The sequence below is a fragment of the Ahaetulla prasina genome, chromosome 4, assembly GCF_028640845.1.
Source record: "Ahaetulla prasina isolate Xishuangbanna chromosome 4, ASM2864084v1, whole genome shotgun sequence".
Taxonomy (NCBI): Eukaryota; Metazoa; Chordata; class Lepidosauria; order Squamata; family Colubridae; genus Ahaetulla; species Ahaetulla prasina.
The window spans coordinates 15,987,168-16,005,260 of record NC_080542.1 but is presented as its reverse complement, the minus strand read 5'-3'; the positions used below and the strand labels follow the sequence as shown (position 1 = coordinate 16,005,260).

Sequence of the window (18,093 nt, the reverse complement as noted above, 5' to 3'; positions counted from 1 at the left end):
TGGGGTAATTGACATGCCACCACACTCTCTACAACCTTTGCCACAAAGCGAAGGTTGGAGACCGGACGATAATTTCCTAAAACAGCTGGATCCAGGGAAGGCTTCTTAAGGAGGGGTCTCACCACCGCCTCTTTCAAGGCGGCGGGAACAACCCCTTCCAACAAAGAAGCATTGATAATCCCCCGGAGCCAGCCTCATGTCACCTCCTGCGTGGCCAGCACCAACCAGGAGGGACACGGGTCCAATAAACATGTAGTGGCACGTAGTTCTAAAGAGCAGTCAGGGTTGATCTCCTCTAGGACTGACTTGTTTGTTTACCTTGCATTCCAAGGGACTCGCAGGAGTCTTCTCCAGCACCAGAGTTCAAAGGCCTCAATTCTTTGGCGCTCAGCCTTCCTTATGGTCCAAATTTCACAGCCATACATTGCAAACCATAGCCTTGACTATATGTACTTTTGTTTGCAGGGTGATGTCTCTGCATTTAATAATAATAATAATAATAATAATAATAATAATAATAATAATAATAATAATAATAACAACAACAACAACAACAACAACAACAACAACAACAACAGAGCTGGAAGGGACCTTGGAGGTCTTCTAGTCCAACCCCCTGCCCAGGCAGGAAACCCTACACCATTTCAGACAAATGGTTATACAACATTTTCTTAAAAATTTCCAGTTACATTGGAGCATTCACAACTTCTGCAGGCAAGTTGTTCCACTGATTAATTTTTCTAACCGTCAGGAAATTTCTCCTTAGTTCTAAGTTGCTTCTCTCCTTGATTAGTTTCCACCCATTGCTTCTTGTTCTACCCTCAGGTGCTTTGGAGAATAGTTTGACTCCCTCTTCTTTGTGGCAACCCCTGAGATATTGGAACACTGCTATCATGTCACCAATGGTCCTTCTTTTCATTAAATTAGATTTTAGTATACTGTCTAGCTTTGCCATGACTTTCCTGCCCAGGAGCAAGTGCCTTTTAATTTCTTGGCTGTAGTCCCCATCTGCGGTGATCTTGGAGCCCAGGAAAATAAAATCTGTTATTACCTCCATTTCTTCCTCCATCTATTTGTCATGAATTGAGAGAGTCGGATGCCATGATCTTAGTTTTCTTAATGTTGAGTTTCAAGCCAACTTTTGCACTCTCCTCCTTCACCCTCATCAAAAGGCTCTTTAGTTCCTCTTCCCTTTCTGCCATTAGAATGGTATCATCTGCATATCTGAGGTTGTTGACTTTTCTCTGGGCGATCTTAGTCTCTAGTTCCACTTTATGGCCACCTATCTGACTCTGGGTGGTGCCCTTGTCTGTTTGAATTGAAACTGAAAAACACACTTGCATTTCTGCAGACAAATTTCAACTGCATTAAAAAGGCAGCTTGTGCAAACAACAACAATAACAACAACCACCCAGGACTTGAATTTGGAAATGCAGCATTTATTCTTTAGATATGCATTATTGTAATGGTTTATCACGCAACTAAATATTCAGAGCAGATTTGGTATTTTTATCCACCTATCGAGTCCTTCCCAAGGCCCTGGGATAGTCAGGTATGGATGTTTGATGGTGATATGATGGTTAGTTGCACAGTCAGACAGATGTTCAGATGGAATGTGGCATTTTTAGATTCTGACATAGGCAGCTGTTGGGGGTTTAACGGTGCTGGGGAAATATCCTTGCAGGATGTAAGCTGGTTCAGTTAAGGCTGCCTTTTGCAATTGACTGATGGTGAATTTGTCAGTCAGTTAATTGCAAAAGGCAGTTTTATAGGGAAGGGAAGGGCAGAGATTCTGAAAATATATTCAGTACATGCATTTAACCAGAACCAGTTTGGGATTCAGGAAGGAAGTGAATCCTCAGTAAAAACAGCTTTTCTTCAAAAACAAAGGGAATTATTATTATTATTATTTTAAATTAACTGCTAATGTGAAGAATCACCAAGCAATGGTTTGCAAGTGTGCAACGGGACACAAATGCCTGTACAACTGAGGGGATGATGTGCAAAAGGAAGGCTGCTGGTGGGGGCAATCCAGAAGTCAGAAGGATTTGAAATCTGCTTTTCAGTGGGTCAGGAAAACAATAGGAAGGAAGCTGGTTTGAATTGCCTGCTTGGTCTTTTATGAGTCTGGCGGCTGATAAGAGTCTGTCTGGAAAACGAGAATTACCCTACCTTTCTCTTTTATAGTTAGGGGCTGGTTTGTCTCATCGTGTTTGGTTGGCAGATGGTATGGGCCGATGTGTGGTATCAGTGCATAGCAGCACAAGTGTCATCTTTCCCTTCCAACCAAAGGTCTCACATATCAGGTTTAAGGCCCTGGGGAAGAGGAGGAAGGGACTGGAAAAAGCACTTGACTTCTGGAATGCCTACACCAGCCAAGACCCACAACTTGATCCTTCAGACAGGAAAGTGGTCATTGTTTCAATGGCTTGACCCAGCTACTGGGGCAGCCAACAGCTTGCGCTGGGCTAGTCTACAGGAAGGAAATGTGGAGCCTTTCGTCTGGGCAGTCCCAACAACAACACACCATGTGAAAGGGGAGAGTTTCTATCTCCTCCCTTCAGCCTTTCTGGTGGCACGCAGAAAGAAACGCTGGCACACCAGCCATGACAACTGAACTTCCAGGCGAGAAATGAACTGGCCTGCGGGCAAGAATTTATCAGGAAACCTCCCCAGGCAGGAAACGTCCACTTGAGTTGAAAAGGGGTTTCCTTGCAAGGTAATTGCTTTCCTTATTTTCCCTTCCACAATCAGGCGTAGTCACTCTTTATTCTTCCAGAGACCCTGGAGATAAATAAGTTTGGTTTGTGTTAGCTAGGAAGCTCCGCAGCTAAGCAGGGACTTGGATCTGTTTTGGATTTGTCGAAGGGGCTTTGTACAGCGGTGAAAAGCAGCAGGTTCTGACAGGTTCTCGAGAGCCGGTAGTGGAAATTTTGAGTAGTTCAGAGAACCAGCAAATACCACCTCTGGCTGGCCCCAGAATGGGCTGGGAATGAAGATTTTACAGTATGCTTCCCCTGGAGTCTGGTGGGAATGGGGATTTTGCAGTATCATTCCCCTGGATTAAGGAGGGAATGGGGATTTTGCAGTATCCTTCACCTGGAGTGGGGTGGGAATGGAGATTTTGCAGTATCCTTCCCCTGGAGTCTGGTGGGAATGGGGATTTTGCAGTATCCTTCCCCTGGATTAAGGAGGGAATGGGGATTTTGCAGTATCCTTCACCTGGAGTGGGGTGGGAATGGAGATTTTGCAGTATCCTTCCCCTGGACTCTGGTGGGAATGGGGATTTTGCAGTATCCTTCCCCTGGAGTGGGGTGGGAATGGAGATTTTGCAGTATCCTTCCTCTGCCGTGCCCACCAAGCCACACCATGCCCACCAAGCCACGCCCACATAACCGGTAGTAAAATAATTTGGATTTCACCACTGGCTTTCTACACACCTTTCCATGGCTAAAGAAATATCAGTTGGTTGGGTAGCTATTTGTTTCCAGTTTTTTTTACTCTGGCTTCAGATCTGACTTTGGAAATGAGAAAAGAAGGAGAAAACCAATGATGGGTGGGTGGGGATTTTGGAAAAGGAAGTGTAAGAACGGTAAGGTAAGAAAAACCAAAAGTATACATATAAACTGGGTGAAACCAGGCTTAATAGCAGTAACTGTGAGAGGGATCTTGGAGTCTTAGTGGACAACCAGCTAAATATGAGCCAGCAGTATGCAGCGGTAGCCAAAAAGCCAACACAATCCTAAATTGCATTAACAGAGGGATACAATCAAGATCAAGCGAGATACTAATACCATTTTATCAAACCCTAGTAAGACCACACCTAGAGTACTACATCCAGTTTTGGTCACCACACTATAAAAAAGATGTTGAGACTCAAGAAAAAGTGCAAAGAAGAGCAACCAGGATGATTAGGGGACTGGAGCAGAGCTGGGTTACAACAGGTTCTGACCTGTTCTGGAGAACCAGTAGCGGAAATTTTGAGTAGTTCAGAGAACCAGTAGTAAAAATTCTGACTGGCCCTACCCCCATCTATTCTCTGCCTCCCAAGTCCCAGTTGACTGGGAGGAAATGGGGATTTTGCAGTAATCTTCCCCTGGAGTGGAATGGGAATGGAGATTTTACAGTATCCTTCCCTTGCCACGCCCACCAAGCCATGCCACACCCACAGTAAAAAAATTTGAAACCCACCTCTGGACTGGAGACTAAAACATATGAAAAATGGTTACAGGAACTGGGCCTGGCTAGTCTAGTGAAGAGAAAGACCAGGGGAGACATGACAGCAGTGTTCCAGTATTTGAGGGGCTGCCACAGAGAGGAGGGGGTGTGTGTCAAGCTATTTTCCAAAGCACCTGAAGGCTAGACAAGGAATAATGGATGGAAACTGACCAAGGAGAGATTCAACCTGGAAATAAGGAGGAACTTTCTGACAATGAGAACCTACCTAACAATCAAGCAATGGAACAGAAGTTGCCTTCAGAAGTTGTGGCAGCTTCATCAGTGGAGGCTTTCAAGAAGAGACTGGACTGCCATCTGTCAGAAAGGTATAGGGCAGGGGTGTCCAAACTTGGTCCCTTTAAGACTTGTGGACTTCAACTCCCAGAGTCCCTCATCCAGCAAAGCTGGCTGAGGAACTCTGGGAGTTGAAGTCCACAAGTCTTAAAGGGACCAAGTTTGGACACCCCTGGTATAGGGTCTCCTGCTTGAGTGGGGGGTTGGACTAAATGACCTATAAGGTCCCTTCCAACTCTGTTAATCTGTAATCTGTCTAGGCCTAGGAAAGACAAAAGCATGAGAAAGAATCTCAGACTTACTCTGCCACGATTGGGTTCTCGTGGAAGGTGGGAAAGGGAGACATGTGGAGGCTTTCAAGGTCTTGATTTTCTGCCCCAGAGCAATGTAGGACAGGGGTCTCCAACCTTGGTCCCTTTAAGACTTGTGGACTTCAACTCCCAGAGTCCCTCAGCCAGCAAAGCTGGCTGAGGAACTCTGGGAGTTGAAGTCCACAAGTCTTAAAGGGACCAAGATTGGAGACCCCTGATGTAGGACATTCCTGGAATCTCTACTCTGCCTGTTTTTTGACCTTTCACAACTTTCTTTGAAGGGGTGGAAGGCTGTGAACAAACCCCAATGTTCCAAGGAAAAGGCTCTCCTGTAAAAACTACTGGAATTTGAACTGGGGATCTACAGTAGTGGCCAAAATTGTGGTAACCTTTTGGGAAAAGTATATTTTGTATAGTATAGTTTGATGGCTAATAACACCACTTCTTTGGGTGGGGGGATATCAAGATAATCATATTCCACTGCTGGGATGGCCTGGGAATAGCCCAGACCTTAACCCAATTGAAAATCTAAAGAGCTGACTAAAAGAAACTTGTTAGTCAGAAGCGGTTCTACCGGTTCTGTGGGCGTGGTTGGTGGGCATGACTTGGTGGGGGGCATGTGACTGGGTGGGCGTGGCTATGTGACTGGGGGAATCAAAAGACAGAAACTCACTAACAATGTCCTGCTGGAGCAGGGTTGGACTAGATGACCTCTAGGAGGTCCCTTCCAGCCCCCTAGGAGATCCCTTCCAACCCTGGATTATCGTCTGAAGCTGTGTCTAGTGCCAGGTTTGTAGTCCTTCCTTCCTCTCCTTTTTCATCCCTCCCTCTCTCTCAAACGAACCCCCCACGCCCTCCAGTTTTTTGCCTAGCAGGCTTCAACTTTTTTACTTTTTTAAAAATGCTTTTAAAAGTAAAAAAAAAAGCCTCTGACGATCAGGCACCTCAGCTGGGATCATCAGAGTCTTGTTTTAACTCTTTAAAACAGGGGCCTTCAACCTTGGTCCCTTTAAGACTTGTGGACTTCAACTCCCAGAGTTCCTCAGCCAGCTTTGCTGGCTGAGGGACTCTGGGAGTTGAAGTCCACAAGTCTTAAAGGGACCAAGGTTGGAGACCCTTGCTTTAAAAGCATTTTTTTACAACCTCTTCCACTGAAGAGGTTGTTAAAATAATGCTTTTAAAAGTAAAAAAAAAAGGCTCTGATGATCATGTGGCTCAGCTGGGCATGGGGGGGGGAGTGATTTTTGCTACCTGTTTTCCGAATCACCCACCGCCATTGCTACAGGATCGGTCAATCCGGTTCAAACCGGGAGCATTTCATCCCTGCCCTGAACCATATGATCTGCCTAATGCTGGGTGGGCGTGGCTAGGTGATCATGTGACTGGGTGGGTGTGGCAAACTCAATGTCACTCACGTCAAGGGGCACCTCGCCGGCCTCTACTCACCCCTCCCCTCCCACCCACTCCTCCCCTCCCACCCACTCCTCCCCTGCCTGCCCGGGTTCCTTAGGGCCCCAACAGGAAGCAGTTGTTGGAGCTAAGCAGCCACCAGGAGAAATGGTTGGCAAAACAGCTGGCTCAGTTCAAATTGGATCTGACCAAGAAAGAGGCTCAGCAGAAGCACCTCATTGAGGACTATGAGCATAAGCTTTCCAAGCAGAGGGAAGACCTGTGGGAGTGCAAGACCAGGGACTGGCGCCTGGAGGCTCAGAGGGCTGATATGGTCAGCCAGTTCCAGGCCATGATGCAGTCCCACTGGAACAAGGCCCTCCGGTTCTTCGCCTAGTGGTACTTCCCTCCAGCCTTTGCCCAAAGACCCACACCAGGAGGTTGAAGCAGACCCTTAGTTGGAATTTCTCAGCATCTCCAATCCTCACAAAAAGACCCCGAAAGGGGAGACTCTCTGCAACAATGCAAACATTCATTGCATGTATCTGGCCCAGGGGCTGTAGTTTGAGGACCCCCAATTTAGTGCAATATAAAAAAATGCAAATAATTTTTCTGCGGCCCACCAAAATTTTCTCGCAGACCACCGACAGTCCATGGATCATGGTAGTCCGCTGATCTAAAGACCAATATTTTGTTGGGGGGAAAGGAGACAGTTCAAATCCATTTCGTATCTGTAAAATCACCCAAACTGGGGGTGTTGACCTGGCAGAGCAGAAACAAAGTCTGATCTCTATTCCAGTCCTTCTTGGCAGACCAGCCACTCGAAGCATGTGTGTGTGTGTGTGTGTGTGTGTGTGTGTGTGTGTGTGTGTGTGTGTTGTATGCATACTGCATTCATGTATGTTTTTATGAGATTCATTTTCTCAAGGAAAATCCAGGCACGAATGAGAGAAAACTCTGTGCAGGGAACAAGGAGGCTATGAATTGCACACAGGGAGGTAGGCGAAGGTTGGGAACTCAGAACGTGGGTAGCTGAAGCAAGAATCAGGCTGAAGGAATTTGGAAGCCAAGACAAGATGCTTGTTACTTGTTTACCTTCTTTACTTGAGCCAGCTGGGAAGAAAATGTCTAGCCTACAATTAGCGCACTGTTTCTTCCTTAAAAAAACATGAAAAACAATATGGGCTGCCTTCGATCTTTTCCTTTCGCTAGTGGAGCTGCCCAGATCTTGTTTATGAACTTTACGAGCTGTGATTATGACGCAGTGGTTAGAATGCAGAACTGCAAGGTACTTCTGCTGACTGCTGGCTGCAGTTCGGCAGTTCGATTCTCACCGAGCTCAAAGTTGACTCGGCATTTTTTCCTTCTGAGGTGAGTAAAATGAGAAGCCAGATTGTTAGGGGCAATAGGCTGGCTCTGTAAGCTACTTAGAGAAGGGTGTGAAGCACTGTGAAGCTGCAGGGCTGGGCTTCGTAGGGTTCGGCAGGATTCAGGAGATCCGCTAGCCAAGGATCACCAGGGTTTGGCGAACCCCCAAATGACACCCCTGGCTGGCCATGCCCACCCCACCCCTCCCAGGAGTCTTCATGTGGCCCGTTCATCATCCCAGGTAAATGCAGGGGCCATACGGAGGGTCTGGGAGGGCAAAAAACGGGCCTACAGAAGGTTCCAGAAGGCTGGAAATGAGCCTGTTTCCAGCCTCCGGAGGGTCTCTGGACCCCAGGGAAAGCTGGTTTTGCCGGCTCGAGGAAAGCCTCCAGAGCCTGGGGAGGGTGAAAAACAGGCGTCCCAGAAGTTCCAGAAGTCCAGAAATGGGCCTATTTCTAACTTCTGGAAGGCCTCTGGACCCTGGGGGAAACAGTTTTCGCCCTCCCAGAGACTCAAGGAAAGCCTCCGGAACCTGGGGAGGGTGAAACCTGCCCACCCACCAACTAGGCCATGGCCACCATGGCCACTCCCCAAAGCAACAAGGTAACAAACCCGTTGCTAAAGGATCTGAAGCCCAGCCCTGTGAAGCAGTATATAAGTCTAAGTACTATTGCTATTTAGGACTTCACCCAGGTTTTTTTTTCTTTTTTTTCTTTTTGTCACAACAGTATACGTAAACACTGATATGAAACAACAACACATCATAAAAAGAAAAAAGTATGCAACAACTATATTAATTTGATATAATGAAAGGGAATAATAGGACAGGAACGGTAGGCACTTTTGTGCTCTTATGCACGCCCCTTCACCCAGTTGTTCATGAATGGCCACTTTGAAGACCCAGCATCCTTCAGAAGAAGCCGGTGTGGGATATGTTACCGCCCACAATCAGAACCCCAATGTTTTCATCCTTTGGATTCAATGGATCATAGGATGAATTCAGATAAGGAGAGGCATGGCTGGAGAATTTGAATGTCTTTAAGGGGGTGGGGGTCATCTACAAGGAAATGTCCATTAAGTTTGTAAAAAGAATCTGAATACTAAATACAAACTCAATGGACATTATCTTGTAGATGACCCCCATCCCGTTAAAGACCTTGGCGTTTTCTTATCAAATGATCTAAGTGCCAAAGCCCACTGCAACTACATTGCAAAAAAGGCTTTAAGAGTTGTAAACTTAATCTTGCGTAGCTTCTTCTCCAGAAACACTACACTCCTAACCAGAAGATATAAAACATTTGCTAGACCAATTCTTGAATACAGCTCGCCTGTCTGGAACCCATACCTCATTTCAGACATTAATAAAATTGAGTGTGTCCAGAAATATTTTACAAGAAGAGTTCTCCACTCCTCTGAATACAACAACATACCTTATGCCACTAGACTAGAAATACTGGCTTTAGAAAATTTGGAACTCTGCGCCTTCGATATGTCCTGAGTTTAACTCATAAAATAATCTGTTACAATATCCTTCCTATTGAAGACTACTTCAGCTTCAATAGCAACATTACATGAGCACACAATAGATTTAAGCTTAATGTGAACCGCTCCAAACTTGACTGCAGAAAATATGACTTCAGTAATAGAGTTATTAATGCCTGGAATGCATTACCTGACTCTGTGATCTCTTCCCAAAATCCCCAAAACTTTAACCAAAAACTGTCTACTATTGACCTCACCCCATTCCTAAGAGGTCTGTAAGGGGCATGCATAAGAGCACCAACGTGCCTACCATTCCTGTCCTAATGTTCCCTTTGATTGTATCCAATTCGAATAGTTTTTCTTTTTTATACTTACGCTTATATATATGCTTATATATTGTATAGTTATTTCATGCTTATGCTTACATATACTATTGTGACAAAATAAACAAACAAACAAACAAACAAACAAACAAATAAATAAATAAATAAATAAATAAATAAATGGAATTTGGGAAGCAGGGAGCTTTCCGACGGCAGTTATTTCATCTTGCTATGAGTGCATTGCCTTTCTTTGTTTAGAGTTCTAGATTCAGCCAGGGATTTCCCCAAAATGCAAAGGGTAGCTGAAAATAATGAGGAAGGCACAACTTTCATTTGAAAATGTGGTCCGCAGCAGGGCTGACTAAGTTTTCTGGGCTTTTATTGGAGAGTTGTGACATAGCAATAGCATTTAGCAATAGCACTTAGACTTACATACCATTTTACAGTGCTTTACAGCCCTTTCTAAGCGGTTTCCAGAGTCAGCATATATTACCCCAACAATCTGGGTCCTCATGTTACCCACCTCGGAAGGATGGAAAGCTGAGTCAACTTTGAGCCTGGTGAGATTTGAACTGCCAAATTGCAGGCAGCCGGCAGTCAGCAGAAGGAGCCTGTAGTACTGCACTCTAACCACTGCACTACCAGAGCTTTGACTATTCTGTGCAATAGAAGAATAGAATAGAATAGAATTTTATTGGCCAAGTGTGATTGGACACACAAGGAATTTGTCTTGGTGCATATGCTCTCAGTGTACATAAAAGAAAAGATACGTTCATCAAGGTACAACATTTACAACACAATTGATGATCAATATATCAATATAAATCATAAGGATTGCCAGCAACAAGTTATAGTCATACAGTCATAAGTGGAAAGAGATTGGTGATGGGAACTATGAAACGATTAATAGTAGTGCAGATTCAGTAAATAGTCTGACAGTGTTGAGGGAATTATTTGTTTAGCAGAGTGATGGCCTTCGGGAAAAAACTGTTCTTGTGTCTAGTTGTTCTGGTGTGCAGTGCTCTATAGCGTCGTTTTGAGGGTAGGAGTTGAAACAGTTTATGTCCAGGATGCGAGGGATCTGCAAATATTTTCACGGCCCTCTTCTTGATTCGTGCAGTATACAGGTCCTCAATGGAAGGCAGGTTGGTAGCAATTATTTTTCTGCAGTTCTAATTATCCTCTGAAGTCTGTGTTTTTCTTGTTGGGTTGCAGAACCGAACCAGACAGTTATAGAGGTGCAAATGACAGACTCAATAATTCCTCTGTAGAATTGGATCAGCAGCTCCTTGGGCAGTTTGAGCTTACTGAGTTGGCGCAGAAAGAACATTCTTTGTTGTCCTTTTTTAATGATGTTTTTGATGTTAGCTGTCCATTTGAGATCTTGCGATATGATAGAACCCAGAAATTTGAAGGTTTCTACTGTTGATACTGTGTTGTCAAGTATTGTGAGAGGTGGAAGTATGGAAGGGTTTCTCCTAAAGTCTACCACCATTTCTACGGTTTTGAGTGTGTTCAGTTCCAGATTGTTTTGGTTGCACCACAAGGCTAGTCGTTCGACCTCTCGTCTATATGCGGATTCGTCATTGTCTCGAATGAGACCAATCACTGTTGTGTCATCTGCAAACTTCAGTAGCTTAACAGATGGATCATTGGAGATGCAGTCATTGGTATTCAGAGAGAAGAGAAGTGGGGAGAGCACACAGCCTTGGGGGGCCCTTGTGCTAATTGTACAGGTATTTGATGTGATCTTGCTTAGCTTCACCTGCTGCTTCCTGTTTGTTAGGAAGCTTGTGATCCACTTACAAGCCTGTTCCGGTACCTGTAGCTGGTTTAGCTTAGTTAGAAGAATGTCTGGAATGATGGTATTGAATGCTGAACTAAAGTCTACAAAAAGGACCCTTGCATAGGTCTTTGGAGACTCAAGATGTTGTAGGATGTTGTGCAGAGCCATATTAACAGCATCATCTATTGATCTATTTGCTCAGTATGCAAATTGCAAGGGGTCGAACAGCGGATCCGTGATGGATTTCAGGTAGGAAAGCACTAGCCTTTCAAAGGTTTTCATGACTACAGATGTTAAAGCAACTGGTCTGTAGTCATTCAGTTCCTTGATGGTGGGCTTCTTTGGCACTGGGATGATGGTAGAGCGTTTGAAGCAAGAAGGAACATAACACATCTCTAATGATTTATTGAAAATATGGGTGAAGATGGGGGCCAATTGGTCAGCACAGACTTTTAAGCAAGAAGGAGTTATCTTGTCTGGGCCTGGAGCTTTTCCTGGCTTTTGTCTGTGAAATAGGTCCTGCACTTCCTTTTCTTTGATCACTAGGGGTTGTGAACCCAATGAAATGGGGTCAGTTGTAGGAGGCTTGGCTGTTGTTGGTGTGTCTGAGATGGGGGTTGTGGAGATAGGTGGCTCTAGTTTCTTTTCAAACCTGCAGTAAAACTCATTCAGGTCATCTGCCAGTTGTTGATTACCTTCAGCCTGGGAAGGAGGTTTGCCATAGCCGGTGATATTTTTAAGAGTTTTCCACATGTTTGCTGGTTCATTTGCTGAAAACTGATTCTTTAGCTTTTCAGAGTAGCTTCTTTTTGCTGCTCTTATCTCCCTTGTTAGTGCATTTCTGGCCTGATTGTACAGCATTTTATCACCTTTTCTGTAGGCTTCCTCTTTGGAATGCCGTAGCTGCTTAAGTTTAGGTGTAAACCAAGGTTTGTTGTTACTGTGTATTCGCAAGTTCCTTGTAGGTACACATAGGTCTTCACAGAAGCTGACATATGATGTTACAGTATCTGTGAGTTCATCCAGGTCTGCAGAGGTATCTTTAAAAATATTCCAATCAGTGCAATCAAAACATGCCTGTAGCTTTAATTTTGATTCCTCCATCCAGGTTTTCACTGATTTAATTATTGGTTTTATGGCTTTAAGTCTTTGCCTGTAAGCAGGTACAAGGTGAATCATGCAATGATCAGAGTGTCCTACAGCTGCACGTGGCAAAGACCGATAGGCATCTTTTAGTGTTGTGTAGCAGTGGTCTAGAGTATTCTTGCCTCTGGTGGGACAATTGACATGCTGAAAGTATTTTGGTAGTTCTTTCCTTAAGTTTGCCTTGTTTAGATCTCCCAAAACAATGGCCAGTGAATCAGGGTGTTTGGCTTCAGCCTCCATGATTTGGTCAGCTAGAGTTCGTAATGCCTTGTTTACACAGGCTTGTGGTGGGACATAAACAGCAATTAGAAGAAATGAGGAAAATTCACGAGGCGAATAGTAAGGTTTGCAGTTGATAATTAGAGTCTCTAAATTGTTGTCACAGAATTTGTAAATTATGTTAAAATCTTGACACCAGGTTGTATTAATATATAGGCATAAGCCTCCTCCTTTCTTTTTACCAGATGTTTCTGGAATCCTGTCTGATCGTTCAATTTGAAATCCTGGAATGTTCAGGCTGCTATTTTCAATTGATTCATTTAACCAGGTTTCAGCGAAGCATAGGACTGCTGAATTGCGAAAATCAGAATAGTATTTGTTTAAGAGGAGTATTTCATCCATTTTATTTGCAAGTGAGCGTATATTTGTTAGGAAAATTGAAGGCAGAGGAGTTTTAATGCGAGTTCTTAGCTTGATTAAGATCCCAGATCGCTTACCTCTTTTCCTTCGTTTCCGTCGTTTGGTTTTTTTAGTAATCCATGGTTCCGTGGGAATTGCCTCCTCCTGTGTTAGAATCTCCTCCGTGTTTGTAAAGACAGGCGGGGGTGAGATTAAAGAAAGCTGCTCCTTAAAGAAATGTTCCTTAATTTTTAGCAGATGGTCTCATGAGTAGGAAATCCGTAGTGAGTCACAGAGAACAATTAGAAATAAAGAAACAATTAGAGAGCATTTCACCGAGGCAGCCTTCGTCGGCGCCATCTTAGGTAAATTTTAGCAAAAAAGAAGTAGAAACCATTACTGGAACTCCAGTTTAAATGTAAGATGGTGAAACAAAGTGTAGCCATTTCTTGAAAGTTCATATGCAACAAACAAACCCCTTATTGCATTACATGTTGAACCCAGAATTATCTTGTTCTTAAACCTCAGTTTACCTTTACCCCACTTTTCCTTTCAAGAAGCTCAAGAGGAATGTCAACCTGGGCTTCCCATGACAGAGACCAGGTTCAGACCTGCTCAGCCCCAGCAGAGTAGCTGAATCACATGCCTTTCAGACATTGCCCTGGGACTAAATCTCTCAACTGCATAGATTGGTGGGTGCGTAGTTGTCATTGTTTCTCACTGAAAGAATCTTCTAGCCTTCTGACATCCTGTTTGGATCTAGCCAAACCAGTTCTCCAGTTCTCCAGAACATTTTTAGATAATAGCCACTTCCTACTGCTGGGGCAAAAACAGGAGTGCAGGTCATGAAGGAGACAATTCTACCTCTGCTTTTTTTTTTTTTTTTTTACTCCTCCTTTGTCTAAATCTGTTTGTACTATCTAGGAAGGATGACTCCAGGGCAAGAATCAAAAGAAGGAACGGAAGGAAGGTGCAGAGAAAAGTCAAGAATTTTGCACTGAGAGACCCAGACTGTGCCCTCCTAATAGCTAGATGAGATCTGCTCTGCAGTAGTATGCGGAAACAGGTTAAAGCGATCTTCAAATGAAACAAGTTTTAACACAAAGGACTCAATGACCCATTGGATGAAAGAGAGAAGCTCTCTGTGCATGCTCAGGTTCCTTTCTTCTTTTCTATTGCTCCAGGAACTTCAAGCTGAAGTTGAATAAGGTGCCACAAGGCAAAACTCATGGGGAGTTAATTCCCACAGTGCACTGATTTGGGAACAGGCCAGGCTCCCTGTGGTTTGGTGTATCCACAAAACTAGTGCAATAAACTGGTTGAAACTTAACATAACATAACATAACAACAGAGTTGGAAGGGACCTTGGAGGCCTTCTAGTCCAACCCCCTGCCCAGGCAGGAAACCCTACACCATCTCAGTCAGATGGTTATCCAACATTTTCTTAAAAATTTCTAGTGTTGGAGCATTCACAACTTCTGCAGGCAAGTTGTTCCACTTATTAATTGTTCTAACTGTCAGGAAATTTCTCCTTAGTTCTAAGTTGCTTCTTTCTTTGATCAGTTTCCACCCATTGCTTCTTGTTCTACCCTCAGGTGCTTTGGAGAACAGCCCGACTCCCTCTTCTTTGTGGCAACCCCTGAGATATTGGAACACAGCTATCATGTCTCCCCTGGTCCTTCTTTTTGTTAAACTAGACATACCCAGTTCCTGCAACCGTTCTTCATATGTTTTAGCCTCCAGTCCTCTAATCATCTTTGTTGCTCTTCTCTGCACTCTTTCTAGAGTCTCAACATCTTTTTTACATCGTGGAGACAAAACTGGATGCAATATTCCAAGTGTGGCCTTACCAAGGCATTATAAAGTGGCACTAACACTTCACGTGATCTTGATTTTATCCCTCTGTTTATGCAGCCCAGAACTGTATTGGCTTTTTTAGCAGCTGCTGCACACTGCTGGCTCATATCTAAATGGTTATCCACTAGGACTCCAAGATCCCTCTCACAGGTACTACTATTGAGCAAGGTACCACATATACGGTACTGGTGCATTTTGTTTTTTTTGCCTAAATGTAGAATCTTACTTTTTTCACTGTTGAATTTCATTTTGTTAGATAGCGCCCAATGTTCAAGTTTGTCAAGATCTTTCTGTATTTGAGCCTATCTTCTGGAGTGTTGGCTATTCCTGCCAGCTTGGTGTCATCTGCAAATTTGATGAGTTCCCCATCTATCCCCTCGTCCAAGTCATTGATGAAGATGTTGAAGAGTACTGGGCCTAAAACAGAGCCTTGGGGTACTCCACTGCATACTTCCCTCCATGTGGATGTAGTTCCATTGAGGACTACACATTGAGTGCGGTTGGTCAGCCAGTTATGAATCCATCTGGTGGTGGTGCTGTCTAACCCACATTTTTCTACTTTATCTAGTAGTAGGTTATGGTCTACTTTATCAAATGCTTTCAAGTGCAGAGTTCAAGTGCAGAGTTAATAGAAATCACATTCTACCAATTAAAGGAGAAAATGATTCTCCCGTTTCAATTTAAAAAGGCTCCCCATTTGGCCTATAGACCCACATCAAACTTGAAGGAGTTGGATGGCTGCTAGTTGTGATTCTCAACCTTGGGACAAATGAAGCTGGGAAAATGAAAAAAAATATATGAAAAATTTTAAATTAAAGTACACATTTCAACTTCAGTGTTGGAGAAGACTCCTGGGAAGGGTCTATGGCAATTCACCACAGCCAACTCACCATAGTCAACCCGCCACGGCCAACTTGCCATGCCCAATTTGCCACGGACAACTTGCCGTGGGATGAAAGTTACACTAATATCAAAGAAATGGTGGAAAGAATCATTAAAGAAAGGATTCAAAAGGAGGAACAAAATGAAATGTGAATGCCAATCTTTTTTTAAAAAAATATTTATTTTGAATGATTAAATTGAATCATTAAATTGCCCCACAGTGAGTTGTCCTGAAGCAAGTTGGCCATGGTGAGTTGGCCTGTGGTGAGTTGGCCTGTGGTGAGTTGGCCATGGCAAGTTGGCCGCAGAGAGTTAGCTGTGGCGAATTGTCCCGTTCTGTCTGAGAATACTGTGGGCAGTCATGAAAACAAACCAATAGAACATCGAAGAAGTCAACCCAGAGTTTCTCACTCAAAGCACAAATAAAGGTAAAGGTAAAGGTTCCCCTTGCACATATGTGCTAGTTGTTCCCGACTCTAGGGGGTGGTGCTCATCTCTGTTTCAAAGCCGAAGAGCCAGCGCTGTCCGAAGACGTCTCCATGGTCATGTGGCCAGCATGACTCAATGCAAAAGGAACACAGAACGCTGTTACCTTCCCACCAAAGGTAGTCCCTATTTTTCTACTTGCATTTTTTACGTGCTTTCGAACTGCTAGGTTGGCAGAAGCTGGGACAAGTAATGGGAGCTCACCCCGTTACGCGGCACTAGGGATTCGAACTGCTGAACTGCCGACCTTTTGATCGACAAGCTCAGCATCTTACCCACTAAGCCACCCACTAAAAGCACAAATGACCAGGTTCAAATTCTCCTACTTCAGATACACGATGTGAAGATCTCTCTCTCCCTCTCTCTGGAGAAGGCAGTAGTGCTAGGAAAAGTGGAAAGAAAAGAAGGAGAGGACAACCAGCAATAAGATTAATGGACTCAATTACAGTTGTGATGAGTGCATCATTGAGAGACTTGAAGTAACACGCTAGGGATAGATTGTAATAGACAGAACCTGCAGTATGTACGTGGTCACCAGGAGTTGAAAGCAACAATGTCATATGATGAATTATATCAAAATCTCCAAAAACAATAAAAGGGGGAGAGTTTAAGGGCAGGTTGATTTAATTTGGAGGCAGAGGGGTAGCATTGCTCTAAAAAGGAAAGGAGAGGAGGAGGTAGAGAAGGTAAACCGAACAGTTCTTGTAGCAACTGGGTTGCTAGTTCCTTAGAAACAAATTTCTCCCCACCGCTACATTTTCCGTCAAAATAAACCAGTTGTGTTTAAAATTAGCTTCGGTACTTATCTTGTGGTATGAGCAATTGACCTGGAGGGTTTATCCAGTTTGTCCAGTTGATCCAAACTACAGTTGGAGCTAACAGGTGAAAGGACTCTATGTGTTTATGCGCAGAGGAACAAAGGAGCATATTTGTAGTTCTGGATTGAAATGAGAAGTCCTTGGTGGCATCTGATGTTTCATTAGCCAAACTATGTAATATCATCAGTGCTGATAATGGAGACAGTTACTATCTGGTTTGAGTAATGAAATCTAATGTCTGCAGAAGAGCTGAGCATCAAGGATCATTCATGATGAACCTTCCACATCCAGTGGAAGGAGAGCAAGGGAAAATGACAAAACCTAATCCAGAATTTCTTGGATGAAGAGATTCCCAGCTTTGACTCCCCCGTGGCCTATGTCTCGACAGGCCCACAATGACTCCATGCTGATAGTGTAATGAGTCTTTTGATCCTTGGCCAAGCTCTTAATAGAATTTGCTCAATGGTATGGTTATTGACCAGGCTGAGTGTTGACTGAGTACAGGCTTAGCAGCGGAGAAAGGCAACATGCTGAATGCGAGAAAGGACTTGGGAAAAGAAGAGAAAGTTGGGAAATGGAAAGAAAATGCGCACAACTCAACCTAGATATATAGGTCCTTCCATTGCAATCAGGCAACGAAGCTGTTCCCCAGTTCAGTCTGTTCAGTCAGTTCAGTCTGTGGCTGCCTTAACATTTTGCATTTTGCTAAACCATGGTAACAATAAGGGCATCCAGTTAAATTGAGCAACATCTTTTAGAGAATTTTGGACAAAACACAGAGGGTGGATTGAATTTACGTTACTCTTGTACAACACGGTTTGCAAGGCTGTGCTTATTTTTAAATGGAAGAATCCAAATAAAACATGAAGGGTTCAAAGGTCAAAGACAGGATGGAAAACATACTGTATTTTTTGGCGTATAAGATGCACCAGACTATAAGACAAACCTACTCTTTTTGGTGAGGAAAACAAGAAAAAGAAATCTGCCTCTGCTTCCCAGCAATTTTGCCTCCTGGCAGTAAACAGTAAATAGCCTGCTTTACTTTCATTTTCGTTTTCAGCATAGCTTGATTAGCACAAGAAAAAAAAAATCTGCTCCCAGCAATTTACCTCCTT

General features: G+C 43.8%; 1 protein-coding gene across 5 annotated transcripts in view; it reads left to right on the top strand.

The window, feature by feature from the left end:
* The first annotated feature begins 2,344 nt into the window (after positions 1–2,344).
* Positions 2,345–18,093, top strand: part of ADCY4 (adenylate cyclase 4) — a 107,011-nt gene continuing 91,262 nt past the window's right edge. For 2 of the 5 annotated variants that reach the window (XM_058180817.1, XM_058180814.1), the window contains exon 1: positions 2,346–2,719. The gene's annotated coding sequence lies outside the window, so the exon portion shown is untranslated. Of the gene's footprint in view, positions 2,720–18,093 lie in introns of all 5 variants that reach the window. The other 3 variants (XM_058180816.1, XM_058180818.1, XM_058180815.1) reach the window with 3 other exon arrangements.